This window comes from Stenella coeruleoalba (genome assembly GCF_951394435.1).
Source record: "Stenella coeruleoalba genome assembly, chromosome: 16".
Taxonomy (NCBI): Eukaryota; Metazoa; Chordata; class Mammalia; order Artiodactyla; family Delphinidae; genus Stenella; species Stenella coeruleoalba.
Genome location: NC_137162.1, coordinates 53190949 through 53208651, shown reverse-complemented (window position 1 = coordinate 53208651; position 17703 = coordinate 53190949). Strand labels below are relative to the sequence as shown.

The following is a 17703-nucleotide window of genomic DNA, read 5'->3' as shown; positions in this document are numbered from 1 at the left end:
CAATCCCCAACGTTCAAGGCAGAAAACGCCTCACCTAAGACTAGCTGTTCTCATTGGATGCCTCTGGGGAACTGTAAAAACTGATGCCTGGCTCTCACCTCCAGATTCTCTGACTTAATTGGTCTGGATAAAATCTGGGCATAGTGATTTTTATAAGTTCCAGGTGACTCTGACTTGCAGCCAAGATCGAGAAGCACTGCCAGCCCAATTCTCTTTACTGCGTGTAGAGAAGAGGCACAGACCCAGCTGCCTTCAGAGGCTGAGTGGTTAACATCAACACAGGATTACCTGGGGTCTCCCACCTGCCCAGATCCAGTGTCTTTAAAAGCCCTGTGCAGGCTGCAAACAGTGGCTGCAGGGTGGCCCTCAGTGGCCAGTGAGGGACCATTCACCCAGAATTTTTAAAACAAAAGCTTATTCATGTACATAGCCAGCCACAGGTAAAGGAAGCCCAAAACTTCAGGAATGAAAGCCCTGGCTATCTCTTCAGGGGGATAAGACACAGTTATTTCTAAACGAGGTTATAGTGTATTTCTAACAAATCATCCTGCTACACTGGTTTACTTGTCCATCTACCTTCAACGCCAGTTCCACAGGACCAGGGGCCACGGCTGTGAGTTTCCTGCTATACTGATACTTCACAGGCCAGAGGCTGGCACTCAGCCAATCACTGTTGCAAGAGCAGACGAATGCCTAGATGGATGGATGGATGGATGGGTGCGTGGATACACGATGAGTACATGGACGGATGAACCGGAATCGCTGCCTCCTGAGAGGCTCTGGAATACCAGCCTCTCACTCAAGGTTTATGGTTCTTTGCGCAAGCTAGAATTGGCAAGGGACATCTGGAAGCAGAGCAGCCTATAAATTCAACTTTTAAAAAGGCCAGAGCCTCAGAGCCCCGGAAGGCTTTATTTTAGCTATTCACAGGGCTGCAGCTTAAGATTTTAGAAGAGTAGCCACCTTGTCAGCCTCTCTACCTTGTGACCTGCAGACCCCACGACTGAGTGGGAAGAAAGTGCATTCTTTTTTTTAAACATCTTTATTGGAGTATAACTGCTTTACAGTGGTGTGTTAGTTTCTGCTGTATAACAAAGTGAATCAGCTATACGTACACATATATCCCCATATCCCCTCCCTCTCGCCTCTCCCTCCCATCCTCCCTATCCCACCCCTCTGGGTGGTCACAAAGCAGCGAGCTGATCTCCCTGTGCTACGCGGCTGCTAGGAAAGCGCATTGTGATGAAAGCCATCAACCTCGAAGAGTGATCCTTCCCATACAAGGATTTATAAGAAAAAAAATGCCACAGTGAAAAGAGTAAGATTTCTTTCATTCTTCTCCAGCTCCTTTTATTCCTGGAGGGAGTACCTTTGAGCTGCCTTTTCTTTCACTATTGTGTTGGTCTTTTCTCTGCAACCGGTACAGAAGGGAATCCCCCAGGACAGAGACACCTTGAGCTGGGGGGGAACATGGATGTGAGTTGGCTGTATGCCAACTCCTGGCCTGAGCTGGTTTCACCCCGGCTGTGCCTAACCAGCCCGCACACCTGCAGGCTTCTCACCTCTCTTCTAGTCAGTGAGGAGAAAGCAGTTCATGTTCCTGCAGGGCAGGCCCCCTCCAGCCAGGGATGGTGGCTATGGGCCTGTCTGTAGGACCATGCCTTGGGTGGCTGGCGGGTTCTCTTGTTTGCTCTATGGGAGCCTTCGGAACCTGATTTTGGTCAGGCCTGTAGGACAGGGGTGAAGAGTTCAGTAGGAACGCGTGGGTCAGCAGTCTGTTCCGCGCCCTTACCCCTGGCCCTCGCCCAGGCAGGGACTGAGGCTACTGAACCCTGTTTTTAGACGTTGTCATGAACCGTAAGCCCGTGCCTGATGGGGTGTAAGTGCTCTACCCCTGTTTGAGGTAGTGAGTGCACCAGATGATGGCTGAGGTGTGCCCAACGTGGAACCTTTCTAAGGAAGGGGGCAGTCAACCGTCCTTCCTCAACACACGCTGTGCTGGATGCTAGGACCATAAAGGACCCAGTGAACCCATAAGGGGCAACTTATTTTTTTATTTTTTTGCGGTACGCGGGCCTCTCACTGTTGTGGCCTCTCCCGTTGCGGAGCACAGGCTACGGACGCGCAGGCTCAGCGGCCATGGCTCACGGGCCCAGCCGTTCCGCGGCATGTGGGATCTTCCCGGACCGGGGCATGAACCCGCGTCCCCTGCATCGGCAGGCGGACTCCCAACCACTGCGCCACCAGGGAAGCCCGGGGCATCTTATTTTGAGGATGTGAACTTTCTCTGTCGGAGTCCTGCTCTGTGCTAGGCTCGGTGCTTTACACATTTTATTTTCTTTAATCCTCACAACAGCCCTGCAAATGAGCACGATCACCCCATCTTAGAGAAGAGGAAATAGAGGCCCAGACTCATACAGCTAGTAAGTGAAGGAGCCGTGCTTAAGATCTTGGCGTGTCTGATGCAAAGCCCAGTGGCTGACACCCAAAGGCTCTGAAGAAATTCCTGAGGCTCCTCAGGGCACATGTGTACATAAGAGATGGGAGGAGAGGTGCGCAGGCAGGACGCCGACCTTGCCAGGCAGTGTCAGGAGGAACAAAGCTGCTGAGAGCCTGAGACTCACAATGAATAAGGACAGGTGGGCTCAAGGGCTTATTCATTTTTTCTGCAGTTAGTTGAACAAGGACAGCATCTGAAATGTGAAGTTTGGGGCAAGGCTAATAGATGGAGATGAAAGAACACTGTTTACCTTCCCATTCTCTATGGGGGGCATCCATTCATGTATTGACGCAATTTGGATGAAAGAACAAATACAGTGGGGCATTAAATAGACTCCCAGAGACAAACTGTATCATTTGGATAAAATAAAATGAGTTTTAACAGGAATAACTCCTGAGTTCACCACTAGAACCGTAATATCAGGTAGACAAGTGCAAGCCAGAAGGGGCAGAGCTTTAGGACCTGCCTCAGAAAGGCTGGAGGGTTTTAGTCTTAGGGCTCATGACAGCATGGTTTCTACTCGGAGAAACAGCAGAACCAGAGAAAAGATGGGTGTTTTTGCTCTGTGGAGATCTCATCTGCATGGTTGAGATGATGTTTGGTCAATTGGAATATGCATACAGAAGCATTCATTCATTCATTCGTTTGTTCAGAAATATTAGTGTGCACCTGCCAGGGTCAGGCATTCATGGATTTCCTAATGTAGAGACGGATAATAAACAAATGCAGAAATGACAAGACTGATTCAGATGCTGACCTAAGTGTGTGACCAAATTGAAACAGGGGCTATGCCAGAAAGTAACTGGTGGGTGGAGGCTACTTTTGATTGGGTGGCCAGGAAAGCCCTCTTTGAGAAGGTGACATTTGAGCTGACATCTGAATGGCAAGAAGGAGCCAGGCGTGGAGGTCCAGGCAAAGGGAGCAGCAGTGGAGAGCCTGAGGCAGGGATCAACCTAGTGTGTTTGAAGAACAGAAATAAGGAACTGAGCTTTAGTCCTATTAGCGTGACATATGGCAGGGATGGCTAACTACTCCCCAAGCTTTTTGCTTCTTCTGGGTGCCCAAGTCTTGTATATTTTCTAGCCACCCTTGACATTAGGTGTGACTGTCTGATTACATTTCAGCCAACAGAATGTGAGTGCAAGCAACAGACGCCCCGCCCAGTCCTGGCCTCTGAAAATCCCCCATGCCCGCTCCATGTCCTTGTCCCTTCTGCTGGTTTGATGGAAATGAGCAAGGTGGGTGACATTAGGAGCCATGTTTTGAAGGTTTAAAAAATATCCTTAGTTTATTTTTTAGAAGGGCAGATCGAGATTCCTTTTGGATACATTAGGTTTGAGAGGCCATTTAGACTTCCACAAGAATCTGCCCACTGTGAAGTTAGAAGGCACAGTCTATAAGACCACCTTCACTCTGACACCAGTTGCAAGCTCGGCGACTTTAAAAACTGCCTTGTTTGCGGGGGGCTCCCCTGGTGGCGCAGTGGTTGAGAGTCCGCCTGCCGACGCAGGGGACACGGGTTCGTGCCCTGGTCCGGGAAGATCGCACAAGCCGTGGAGCGGCTGGGCCCGTGAGCCATGGCCACTGGGCCTGTGCGTCCAGAGCCTGTGCTCCGCAACAGGAGAGGCCACAACAGTGAGAGGCCCACGTACAGCAAAAAAACCCACAAAAAACAAAAACTGCCTTGTTTGATAATTCACTAAAAGGACTCACAGAATTCACTGAAAGCTGTTATACTCATATTTATGGTTTGTTACAAGGAAAGGACACAGATTAAGATCAGCCAAGAGAAGAAGCTCCTAGCAGAGCCCAGAACTACCAGACATGGAACTTTCATTGTCCTCTCCTCACGCAGTCAGGAGAGCATTGCTCTCCCGGTATTAATGTGTAACGATATGCACGGAGTTTTGCCAACCAGGGAAGCTCATCTGAGCCTAGGTGTTTGGAGTCTCTCCTGGCATCAACTGTGTAGGCATGATCGATTGCTCATGTGGTCGATCTTAACTTCCAGTCTCTGGGGTTCACTGATACCATGGAACTCAAATCCCCTGCCCTAAATCACATGGTTAGACTATTCTGCATGACCCAAGACTCTCAGGCAAATAAAGACACTCATGTCAGGCGTGACATTTCAAAGGCTTAGAGATAACCTCCCAGAAGCAAAGGGCAGAGACTAGACCTCTTTCTGGGCAAGGTTAAATTCTTTACTTCACAACATCCAAAGAGAGATGTGAAGTAAACAGTTGGATGTACAAATCTGGAGCTCAACAGAAATATCTGAGCTGAAATGGTTGGGAGGTGGTCTTCAGCACAGGGATGCTATTAAAAGCCAGGGGTAGATATGGGAAATTTGAGGGCCTTGAACAGAGCCTGGGCACCCACCATTTGGAAGTATCCAAAGAGCCTGAATTAACAAAGGACACCAATTGGTATCAGCCAGTGAGGTAGGAGAAAACTAGACACTTTCAGAGAGCCTCTGGTATAGCTATCTCTCTATTATCTATCTATCTATCTATCTATCTACCTATCTACCTACTTACCTACCTATCAAAATGGTTAAAGGTGTCAGAATCATAGATACAAGAGAGTTTAAAGGAAGGATAATTTACTAGTATTTAATGGAATGCTTAATATGCATTAAGACTTATGCTTGCATAGTGCACAAAACTCTTTATCTTCTTTAAATTCTCCATTTTATGAAAATTGCTAACATTTAGTAAGCGCTTAATATGAGTTAAGACTGGTGTTCAGTTATGCACAAGACTCTATGAGGTATCTTCTCTATTAATTCTCCATTTTACAGAAGAGGCATTAAGTCTTACGAATGTAAAATGACTGGACCAGCGTCAAGCTCGATTCTCTCCACATCTGTCTGACTTCAGAGCCCTTGCAATTAAGCACAAGGCAACACAGCTTCAGTCTGGGCACTGGGGACTGAGGAAGGAATGAGGGGTCCTTAGTGAGGACAAGAGGTGCTTTCTTGAAGGGCCACCATTTGAAAGTAGATGTAAAACTGCTCTATGTAGCAGCAGAGGGAAGAGCTAGGGTCCACCCGGGTTTACTGAGAAGAAGATTTCATTTGACACAGAGAAGACTTCCCGTGGCTAGGGATCTCCGAGTCAGGCTCAGGTGGTGTGGGACATGTGCTTGCTGGTGAGCCATGCTCACAGAGCGGGGACGTGTGTCCTTTCTCCAGTTCACCCTGCTGCTCCTCATATGTGGGGTCCAAGCTTTGTTTCCTTCCATGCTTTCTGAATCATTAAGTGTAACCCAAATACCACCATCCCTCACTCCTGTAAAGTTTTTCTTCTGATGTCTTCACTGCAGTTGGGTGCGTGCCATGAGGTGGTTGCCACATAGAGCTATACTGAGCACTAATTATGCGCCAGGTGCTGTGTTAGAAGTATCTCAACAATCCAATGAGGTAGACATTATCATTCCCATTTAAAGGTGGGAGGAGAAAAAACAGCGACAGCAGCTACTGTGTTTCTCTTTGAGAAACAGCCTATAAAATTTGATTATCCCCAGCTCCAAACGAAGCATGGCCACTGGACTAGTACCTAATTCTTAGACTTGCCCATGCATGGAGTAAAATGGGATATTGAATGCTTATAAGAAGTTATTGTCGCGTTAATGCAGAAGCTCAGAGTGATCACACTGTGAAATTTACCTGGCAGCTCAACAGTGAAATTGCAGCTAATTAATTTTGCCTGACTTGATGGAATCCTCCTCTTTTTTTTTTTTTTTTTTTTTGCTTTGTGGTACGCGGGCCTCTCACTGTTGTGGCCTCTCCTGTTGCGGAGCACAGGCTCCAGATGCGCAGGCTCAGCGGCCATGGCTTACAGGCCCAGCCGCTCCGCGGCATGTGGGATCCTCCCGGACAGGGGCGCGAACCCGTGTCCCCTGCATCGGCAGGCGGACTCTCAACCACTGTGCCACCAGGGAAGCCCTCCTCCTCATTCTTAACCCTCTCTCTGCATTTTGCCAAAAGATGAGTGGGGGGATATGGATGGAAATGTAGTCTGTAACCTGCAAAGTAGCTTCTGTGTGTGACCACCTGGCTTTTCCTCTGTAGCCCACACTGGGTATTCAAGCACAGACATCCTCTTCTCATGGGGGTCTGGGTGATAAGAAAGCTGGAGGCTCTTAGGGGGTTTTATTTATTTGCAGCAGGGCTATGGAGGAATTGAAGATAAGGAGTCTGGAGAAGGAAGGACAAGAGGATTTAAGAATCCAGCTGTGCAGATTTGGTGGAGAAATACAGAGAATATTTTTAGAGCTGGAAATGTTCTTAGAAGTCATCAGTTCTACTCCAGCCTTCCCTTACAACATTGTGGCAATCTTTGAGTTAGTTTGGACTGAGCCCTGGGAACTTGACCTGGAAGGGGCAAGCTTGGGCAAGGACCCCTGGGGCTACTGTCCAGTGCTTGGTAAGACCCAAGGGTTGAGGGTGACATCTGAAAATGATCTGTGGCTGCAATGATGAGGAATCCAGGCAGGCCATTTAGATCTGACCAACCATGACTGACCATATCTAGATGGTTTGGTTGGTGGGGGCACCCCTATTAGGCCAATGTTGGGGTTCCAGCCAGGGCTGCTGCACCTCCTTAGGTCTCAAGATTAGGGAGCAGGGGTCCCTCCAGCGGTGACGACAAGTCCCCAAGGCATGCCAAAGCTACTTTTGGGGAACCTTGTAGAACGTTTGCTGTTGTGCTGATCAAAACCAGGGCCCTCCCAAGCTCAAGCCGTTTCTCAGAATTCTCTTTTCTGCCTCTGCTGGGCCCTGTCTTGTTTAATGTTCCATCCTATTCCACAGCCTGATAAGAAGCAGGCTTCCCGTCTCTCTCCATTCTTGCTGGTTTGGCCACCGGTCTCTGCCCCCCTGGGAATGCCAGTTCACAAAGGGCTGCGTTTCCCAAGATAAGGAATTTGGGTTTAGAAGTGATGGAGAACCACTGAAGGTTTTTTCTCCTCTATTAGCTTCTTCATAATTCAATAATTTTTAATTTTATAATAGTTTTTAGATTTACAGAAAAATTGACAAGATAGAACAGAGGATTCATTGGGTGAACCCCACACCCAATTTCCCCTATCATTAACATCATACAATAGTATGGTACATTTGTCACAGTGAATGAACCAATACTGATATATCATTATTAACTAAAAGTCCATACTTTATTCAGACTGCTTGAGTTTTTATCTCATGTCCCCGATCTGTTTCAGGATCCCATCAGGGATATCATACTACATTTAGTTGCCATGTCTCCATTGGCTGCCCTTGGCTGTGACAGTTTCTCAGACCCACCAAAGGCTTTTAAATAGGGGTGTTATCTGGTCAGAATTTTTTTTTTTTGGATTGTGAAATTTATTTAGAGTGCTGAATAAAATACTAAGGACAGGGTGTTCACACGTTATTATCTGCCCTAAAAATTATTTTAAAATCTGGTCAGATTTGGCTTTTGGAAAACTCTGGCTCTAGAGTGATGGAAGGTGGGTGCCCTCTTAGAGATGGGTCTCAGGGTATCTGCTGGTATCTGGCCTCAGATCATTAGTCTGTGGGGCAGGGGTTTGGGGAGGGGGACTATGCTGCTCACTGGGTCAGGGCCATGCTCTGCCCCTGCCAGAAGCATCGGTAAGAAATCTACTCCTTTTATCTAGGTTTTTAGACTTTTTACTGTACAGTTGTTCAATTTATTATCATTTCATTTATATTGTGTCTGTTGGTAGTTCCTATTTCATTCTGTTGTTTGTTTATTTTCATTTTCCCCCTTTTATCTTGATCAGTCTTGCCAAAGGTCTATGTTGTTAATTTATTCAAAGAACTAGCTTTTGGCTTTGTTAAATGTCTGTTTTTTAAATTATTAATTTCATTTATTTTTGCCTTTATCATTTTCTGCTTTCTTATTTCTTTTATTTGCTCTGTTATATTTTTTGCAACTTCTTGAATTGAATATTTGCTTTCACTTTTCAAATTTTTCTTGATGAATTTATGAATATCTGAAAAGTTCTGCTTCCGCTGTTCCCACAAATTTTGAAATGGAGTGTCTTAGTTGTTACTGAGTTTTTAACTTCAGTTATGATTTTTCAGCCCCCAATTTATTAGTAATATGTAATCCTGTTTGCTGATACATAAGGTTTTGAACTTACATTTTTGTGGGTAATTTCTAATGTTGTTGTATTATGAGTAGAGAACATTCCTTGGTGATAGTGAGTCCTTAGAATTTACTGACACTTCCATGGCCTAATACATGCTCAGTTCTTGGCGTATGTTAAATGTTCAACTAAAAAAGAGTGCATACTCTGTATTTATTGGGTATGAAGTCTTTTATATTCAATAATCGCGTTATTCAGATATTCTGCTGGGTTGGCCAAAAGGTTCCTTCGGGCATTTCCTGAATAAACACGCAACCCAATAACAACCCAACATGCTTTCGCTCCAGTTCTACTGCTTTATTTATCAATTTCTGGGAGGGGGTATTAAGTTCTCATCTGCAACTGTTGATTTATGTATTTCTCCCCACAGTTCTGTCAGTTATTGCTTTGTATATTTTGAAGTTTTGTAAAGTGCATGGATATTCCTAATTGTATTCTCTTATTTTGCTACTGCCTTTGATCAATATATAACGTTGTTACTCTTCTTGTTTTGAATTCCATTCTGTCAGGTATGAAGATTGCTCTCCCAGCTTTCTTTGACTTCAATATTTGCTTGGTGTGTCTTTCCCCCATTAGAATGTTTTTAAGGTTTTCTCTGCTCTTTGGTTTGAAAGGTGTCTAAGACAAGATATTGATGCATATTGTTTAATGAATCCAATGTGGGAGTCTCATTTTAAATTGGTACGTTTGACCCATTTGGATTTTTTATTATCATTAGATTATCTTCTTTATTTTGATTTAAAATTTTGTCTGGGAAGCTGGTCTTTGAATTAGTCAGATTTGAGTTTGAATTCTAGTTTTGTCATTTATTAGCATAAAACTAGGAATATCTTCTATTTTTAACCTAATTTCTCTTTTTTTTTTTACAAATGGCTAATGACACACATTTTGCATGGCTGTTGTGAGATTAAATGTTTATAAAGTGCTAACAAAACGGTTGTCATATGGTAGCTACTTGATGCATTTTTCTGATCATTTTCCTCTTTGTTGAGGAATCATATCCTACTCTTTAGAATAACATTCAAAAATATTTCCCATAAAAGTTATTATATTTTGGCTTACCCCATGATTTCTGCCCCATACAATAGCTTTTCTTCATCTTTTCTTTTTCCTGCTAGTCTCAGGGTACCTTGTGCCATTTGCCAATACTTAGGTTGGGAGTCTTAGGTGCATGAGTTTAGAATTTATTCTGCAGTTTTCTCAAGTTTACTTGAGGTTAAGAATCATCTGGAGTGCTTGTTTCAGAAATGGATTCAACTCCTGATGTGGAGTTTCTGCGGGGGAGTCCTGATATTCCAGTGATTTTTATCATCAGGGAAGTTTGACAATCTTTGCAGAGGCAACTGGGAGTCATTGAAAGTTTGAAAGCAGAGTCATGACATAAATAGTCATGCTTCTGGGAGATTAATTAGGTGGCTCTGTAGAAGCCAGACTGTCAGTATCGAGCTGCAGAGAGCTCTGATAAGGGAGACCTGGGATGGTATCTCTAAGATCTGAGTGGAGGGACAAGAAGCACAGGCCCTGCGGCCAAGTCTTCCTCTCATGATCCCACCTTCCTGGCTACTGTTGAGAGGAACAACGTGTACACATGACATTGGTGGAGACAACTGGGATCCTCCCTCACAGGGATTCAGAATGACAACTGAATGACCCTCTACCTCATCTCCCTGGTCCAGTCCTTCTCAGGTCAAAGCCCACCCCTATACAGATGTCCTGAGCCAGGTGACACTTACCCTCCATTGAGTACTTATGTCACCTGTCCTTGGCCTCTCTTCTGACCCTAATTACAATACTTCCTTCCATCCTACATCAAGGATGTATGTGTCCACTTCACCACCAGACTATAAACTCTATTAGGAATGAGGACTCTACTTCATGCATCTTTGTTCCTATCCAACATTCCTTACACATATACATCAGCCCGGGCATCAAAAAGTATTTCGCTAACTACTTGTTCCATGGAAACGGTGATTCCTCTCAAGTTCCTTCTAGCCAGTTCTTGAAGCGGCCAGAAGGTTTCCCACATGAGTGTTGAGAATGAGACCTCTGAGCTACCATAACATATCTGCACTTTACCTCTTGTCCTCCAGCAGCTTTTATGGGGATTTCTCCTTCCTTCACCCACTCAAAAAGTGAGGGCCACGACCCAGTGCCCATCTAAGCCCAGTTGCTGCTCATTAGGCATCAAAGCTCAATGCCAAGGGCACTAAAAGTCAATGTTGCTGCCATCCTAGATTCCAAATCTATCTGTGCCTTGTCTTTTCTGCGTCCCACAGAGACACACTTAACACATTTATTCATTCAAAATATACTACTGTGGGTCTGCTTGGTACCAGGGCCACTGCTAGGTTGTAGAAGATCATTAAGATACAGCCCATTCCGATTCACTTACTTTAAGGCTCAAACATCTGTCACAAGCATCTGGGATGAAGGATAGTCTTCCTGGGAATCTCACCTCACCTCTCCCATAGTGGCCCCTTGGCCTGCAGCCAGGCATGTGCACCACAATTCTGTCTCCCCCCCGGGGGACTTCATGTCAAGAGTGTTCCCAATGTCTTCCTCTGAATTAACGCAGGGTCAAATCCCACCTCCATACAGTCCTGTGGACCATGCTAACTCCTAGAGTCGATATAGCTGAAACTCACACTAACAATTATCTGTTGAATATTGAATGACTGTCTTTCACATACAAATCCTAAATAGACAAACACATGCCCTCCGCTCTCCATTTGACCCTTCACACACATCCTTCTACATCACAATAACTAAGAGGGCTTCGTGGCTCTTAAAGGACTTTCAGCCATATAAGTGGAGGGCCTCATAGCATTTGTGAGAAGTCACTGGAGAGGACAATTATACTAATCCTCTCTTACAGATGAGGCAGGTGAGCCTCAGACACTAAGAGCTTCTCAGAGCTGGAAGAATGGGCCATGGCATTTGGATCCAGGTTCTCTGCTCCTAGTTGCTGTCCTTCCAATCCAGCTTCTCTAGGAGGGACAAAATGTCACCTGTATTAAGCATCTACTATGTTGCAGGTATCTTACATGCTTTACTTCATCTAATCCTTTCAGTGGCCCCATGAGGCAGATGTCATTGCCCCCATTTTATAAGTGAGGTGACTGAGATACAGGGAGGTCAGGGTCACCCAGCAAGTAAATGATGGGGGCAGGATTCCAACTCAGGTCACTTGGATCTAAAACCCATGCATTTGGCCCTCACCACATTGCCCCACCACATAGAAAATTCTATATCCTGTCATCGTCTCATTAGAAAACCAGCCATCATGCTACTGCAGCTAAAGCAATCCTCATAAATAAATTACCTCCCTAATCAATCAAATAAAGAGCAGTAAAGGGTGTTTTAATTCCCAGACTTCCAACCAGCCGAGTAGAGCGCTATGTGTAATTGGTCTGTGCCGCCCCTGTGTAATGTCACAGCACATTCCCAGCTGAATAACCACAAAACTGAAAAAGTCAACAAGGGCATTAGCCCAAACAAGGACATCTTGTTGCAGGACCAGATGCCCTCCCATATCATAAAAGCACCTAAAAAATGCCAGAATTCTAGGATCTCGGTTGTAGCGTGAAATCCTATCTATAGAACCTTTATTAAAACACAGATTATACGCACTACAAACTAGGGCTTTAGCTCATTTTTCAGATAGGCAATGATACAGACTTCCTTAGATCTTCCTTCCGCAGTGTTCCTTTCCCCACCAATGTAGTGGCTTTCCCATGGGAAGAGAATCGGGGCAGGGGAGGGTGGCAGGCGAGCCTGACTGGAGGTCAGTGTGGGGCGCAGAGAGGGGCCCTGAGGGGCAGGAGAAGGCACGACCTCACCTGGGGACCACAGGGCTCCTCCTGGGTGGTTCCTACCAGGCACCGCCTTGCCTTTATCCTCATGTTTCCACCTCTCATTCTTCCCACCCTGGGACAAATACCCCCATCATTGTCCTGTGGGCCCAGTGGGACAGCAAGAAGGCATTGAGGACCCCACTCGACTGCTCTTATGGAGAAATCACTCGTTCTGCCCCCAGAGTCAGCCTCCTCTGGGGTTGAACGCTGGCCGGAGGGCTCCCACCGTTTCACAGCCGTCTCCTGCATGACCTCTGGCTGTGGTTTCCTCCTTCCCTCTGTCCCCGCAGGTTCTCCGTACTGCAGAGATTCAGCAGGCTTTGTCCACGGAGAATTCACTTACTTTCCCTGTAAGGAGTTCCCTGAGGACCTGAGCAACCAAAACTCCTGGTGCACTGAGTCTGCCTTCTTCAACTCCTGTGCCATTTCCCCAACACTGCTCTCACTCCAGGCTTTCTTCTAGTGCATGAAATACTTTCCCTAAATCGCCACATGTTTGAAACCGAGCTGCCATGACATGCCAACAACAGAGGCAGGTAAGCGACAGCTGGTTTCAAGAGGCACCCTATAAAAATCAAGACAAGATTTAAGTGGTGAGGAGAAGGTTTCTGAAAAGGCAGCATCACCTCAACAGGTCCCCAATTGAGCTCATTGTCTCCCTACCCCCATCCTCTCTTTGTAGATGCTCTGTCCTGATGACTGGCCTTCTCATCCGTTCAGTCACTCACCCCAGAAAGTGGGAGTCAGCCCTGAAGTCCTATATCCAATCCGTAGCCAAGCACTGTCACTTTTGTCTCCTTGATCTGACTCAAACATGCCCCCTTCTCTCCATCCCTAGATGATGTTACCAGATTCCTGGAGAATGCAATAAAGTGGTCTGCAGAAAGAGAGGATGGATGATATTCTGGGAGAGGTGGAAAGAGAGAGAGTTTTCCAGTTTTCACAAGACACCCTGTGTTCTTACAATAAACACCTGTATTTTGCCTAAAAATGCATGAGCTTCTACATTGTGCAACCGAGGAATCCTGGCTAATATAGAAGGATATTAAGAGGTACACAGACTGGTGAAAACACCTGCAGCTGCTCTGACCCTACCTCCAAAAGGAGGCTCAGCTCCACTACCCTCTCCTCTTTCCTCCCTCTTCTCGCTCTGAGCCTCAGGGAAAGGAAGGTAGAGTTTATCAGATGGCAGGATACACTTGATCTAGTTCAAACTCATCTCTGTTGCTTGAATTCCTTCTAAAGCACACTCGGTAAGTCCTCTGGTGTCTCCCTGGAGACGTCTCTGCTTGGACACCTGAAATGATGGAGAACTCACTACTTTACATGATAATCTTCATATTTTAAAGAGTTCCAGTGGTTAAAATTCACTTTTATCTTTCTCCAAAGAGAAAGCTTGGCTTCCAGCTTGGCTCTCCAAAATGACCAGAACAATTCTGTTTTCTTTTTCACATTTTTCAGCTATTTGAGGTCAGGTACATGTTTATTGTATTAAATTATTATTAATTTAATAATTATTAAATTAATAATTTACATTATTATTATTGAGTTAGCTTGGCTTCTCGGTTGCTTTTCTTTGGGAATGCTCCAGTTTGTCAATTTTCCTCTTAAAGTGAACACAACCCTCCACGTGGGGTCAGGTTAGGAAACATGATCATGTCCCTTACTCTGGCAGCAAAATTTTGTTAAGCTAAATGTATACACGTGTGTGCGTGTGTGTGTGTGTGTGTGTATAGTATATATATAACATATATATGTCGCATTAGATAGTGTATTAATACTTTGATTCTACATTTGTTGGTTACTTTATAGCAGGTTTATCATAGTGTTGACTCATAGACCCTTCCAGGCAACCCAAAGCCCTGACCCTTTGCACAAATGCTGCTGACAAGCCAGGTCTCCCAGCTAACATTCTCCACTTTTCCAGGCATCCTCAGGTCTTTAGAAGAACATCAGGGTGTTGAGTTTTCTCTCACAGGAGTAAAGTCTAGAATTAGCATAGCACTGGTTTTGAAGTCCAGCTCCCAGGTCTGGTCCCAGCTCTGCCATTGACTCACACTGTGACCTTGGACTCTACTTTCCCTCATTGGGCCTCAGTATTTTCTCTTCCATAAGAATAGAAGGCCAGGATCATAATACTGGCTTCCAACCAACAACTGGTTTTGGCAAGGTTCTATGGAAAGGGCAGAGGTGTGCTTAGAAAAATGTATCCATATCCCCAATTCCCATTCCTATTGGGGAAGGGAGGCTCAGGGAGAGGTCAGAAACATGGGATGCTACGAAGAGCCCATGTGCTGCGCATCACGTGGGACCCATACTTCAGGTGTCAACGGAGCACAGTTCTGTGGCACAGGTGAGGCTAGTTGGTTTAAGGCTGTAGTTTCTGGATGGATAAATAGAGCTACATGTGGAATCTCTATAACTAAAGGCAGGGGCTTCTAGGTTCCACCAGCTTCATGGCATAGGGCACTTGAGTGTATAGGCAACTAAGAGGTGCTGAAGATGTCAGCAGATCCATTAGATAATGTGAGGCGGGGGGCTGGGGAAGGAGCTTCAGGAATGCAGGGAAGAGGCCGGCCACTGTGCTTCCCATCGCGTCCTTCCCAGTTCCTGCTCCCCAGCCCCTGCCCAGGACCGATGGTCTGTGTAATTTTCTGTGTGTGCTGTTATCCTGGTGAAGGCACAGATGGAGGGGTAGTGAAGCAGCACCGTTTGTTTTGGGGAAGCAACAAAACAGAAAACTTTGTGTTATTTTAACAAAGAAGAAATGAAACAGCAGGCAATTAGGCAGGAGTGTAGCAATTAGTGAGCCAGAAAAATGCTTTACAATATTGTGATGATTCAACACTGTCAAACAAAAACAAAAATTTCAAAAACAAACACCAGAAAACCCATAGAAATTGTTAAATAATCAGTTCATTTAAATGCATTTAGAATACACAGAAACGGAAAAAACGGACAGATCCATTTGGTAGGGAATAGAGCTAATATAATGTGACTGAGTCTCTCATTTGTTAAAGGAATACACTTGCACCAATTCCCCTCTCCTGTGCCCCTTTCAACATGGTCCCCCTCTGGCCAACAAACTTCTGTGACCTTCCACCTACACCACAGCCTGGAAAATGTGGCTTAGTCTCTGCACGTGGCAGCTAGGCACAGAGAAGGCACCTCGCACACATTCCCTCTCGGGGCCTCACACCGCATGCCCCGCCTCAGCCAGGTCAAGAATCGCGTGGAGTAAGTCTGTGCAAGTCGGTACTTATAAGGGACAACAGTGTGTTTTGTCATGACCTGGCCTTTGGGTTGAATCCCAGCTATGACACTCACTAGCTATGTGAACTAAAGGAAGAGAAATTAGCTTTGAGAGGTCCAGCTTCTTCATTTGTAAATCAGGGTCATGGTTCCTGCTTCACAAGGTCATTGTCAGGATTAAATGAGAAAATACATAAAAATTGGTGACGTAGAGTAGGTCCTAAACACATGCTAATTCTCTTCTCCCCTCAGAGCTTCAGTCTTGAAGATAACCAGCATTTTCCATCCTGACTTGCCTTATGCGTAAAAGAAAGGGTCATTTGGCCATATGGCCACATGCACCTTTGCTGGGTACCAGGTCCTGGAAGATTTCCTGGAAGATTTGTAGAAAGTTACTTTCTACAGGGACTGCTTCCCTCATTTCCCCACAATAGTTTTGCCTCTAGAGGAAGCTTAGACAAGGAATCCGATGTCTTTTTCACTGTCATTTCCCTCTTCTCTCTGAGTGGAGTGTGCATGTCAGTTTCCATCTGCTTGGTATCTCTTCGTTGCCATAATTCCTTCACTTCTGGTGCATAGGAAAGACATTCAATGCACAGGGAGTTAGTATATGATTTCATTCATTCATTCACTCATTCGGTCCCTCTACATGTAGATGCATGTCCTGTTCACCAGATAGGGTGCTAATATGGTCTGTTTGTGGGGATGAAATATGGGATGGGGGTGGAGGAGGTCAAAGCGGGCGCTGGGAGTACGAAGAGGAGGTTGCAGAGATAGAGATGGGTCCTGCTGGGATGACTGTCAGTATCTGCACTAAAGAATGGGGTTCAGTGACTCCAGAGGTGCCTTCTTGTGGCCGGGCCCTGAGCCTGGGAGCAGGTGGGCAGAGTTTCCTCTGGCTGAGCTGAGGAAGTGCTGAGGCCGCCTGTTGTAGTTTGAGCACCATTCTGAGAGGCATGCTGGGGCTGGTCTGCTCCAGTTCTGTGTGACACTCAGGTCATTATGATCATGAAAAGTGCATTTATTCTCACGCCCAGTACCCACGTGCATCCATCCCCATAAAGCCATATGCTTTGAACCCCACACCCCAGAGCCGGACAGCCACTAGAGATCACTTACACAGCACCACCATGACACAAATGGGGAAGTGAGTCCCAGAGTGGAGAGTTCACGGGTCCAAGATGACTCACAGGCCTGGAGGCAGGACCCAGCAGGCCCCTGCTTCCCCTTCTCCTGTTCCACTCAGTGCAGCTCCCTAAACACAACCTGCCTCAATTCTTTAGCTATTTTTCCTAGTATTTATTTTTCTGAATTACAAGATTAGACTGCTATCTCTCGACCTCTCAGTGTTAGGCAATTATCTATGTAGATAATTGATGCAGAGTCAGCTGTCCTGTCTCCTGCCCCCAGTCCTCTTCTCAACCACCCAAGTCCTCTCAGTTTAATGAAAAATACTGCTCACTAAAGGTCAAGTTGGTCCTATGATTACATCCTCCTTCTTGTACAGCTTTTCATTTTCCCGGAATTAAAAACCGTACGCTACTTTTCTATGTGCATAATTTGTGGTGAACCTGTCATCATTTTTTCTCCATCAGATACGTCATAAACTTGACAAACGGATTTTGCCAGATGCTAGTTGCATTTTCAGCCGTGTCTTGGATCAGCCCAGTTCCTCACTAGTCTGGCTGGGAGCACAAATGGGGTTACACTAACCTGAGCCATCTGATTCCAGGGTACCTGCCCTACCTGCTCACCCAGGGCCTGGGCCCTCCCTCCTCGATCTAGGCGCTCCTGGAGCTCCAGGGTGCTCCCCAACGGTTGGCTCTGCTCCTGGCCATTTTCTGCTGCGCAGCTGCTTCTGCCAGACCTTTCTGCTTCTCTGCTCCCTCCGGCTCTCACCAGGAGCCGGCATCTCCCACTGGGGGCTGTCCACTTCTGCCA

General features: G+C 45.9%; 1 protein-coding gene across 7 annotated transcripts in view; it reads right to left on the bottom strand.

Moving 5' to 3' along the window:
• LOC307174904 (uncharacterized protein) overlaps positions 1–17703 on the bottom strand; it is a 636196-nt gene that overhangs the window by 10842 nt on the left and 607651 nt on the right. The gene's annotated exons all lie outside the window — the stretch shown is intronic.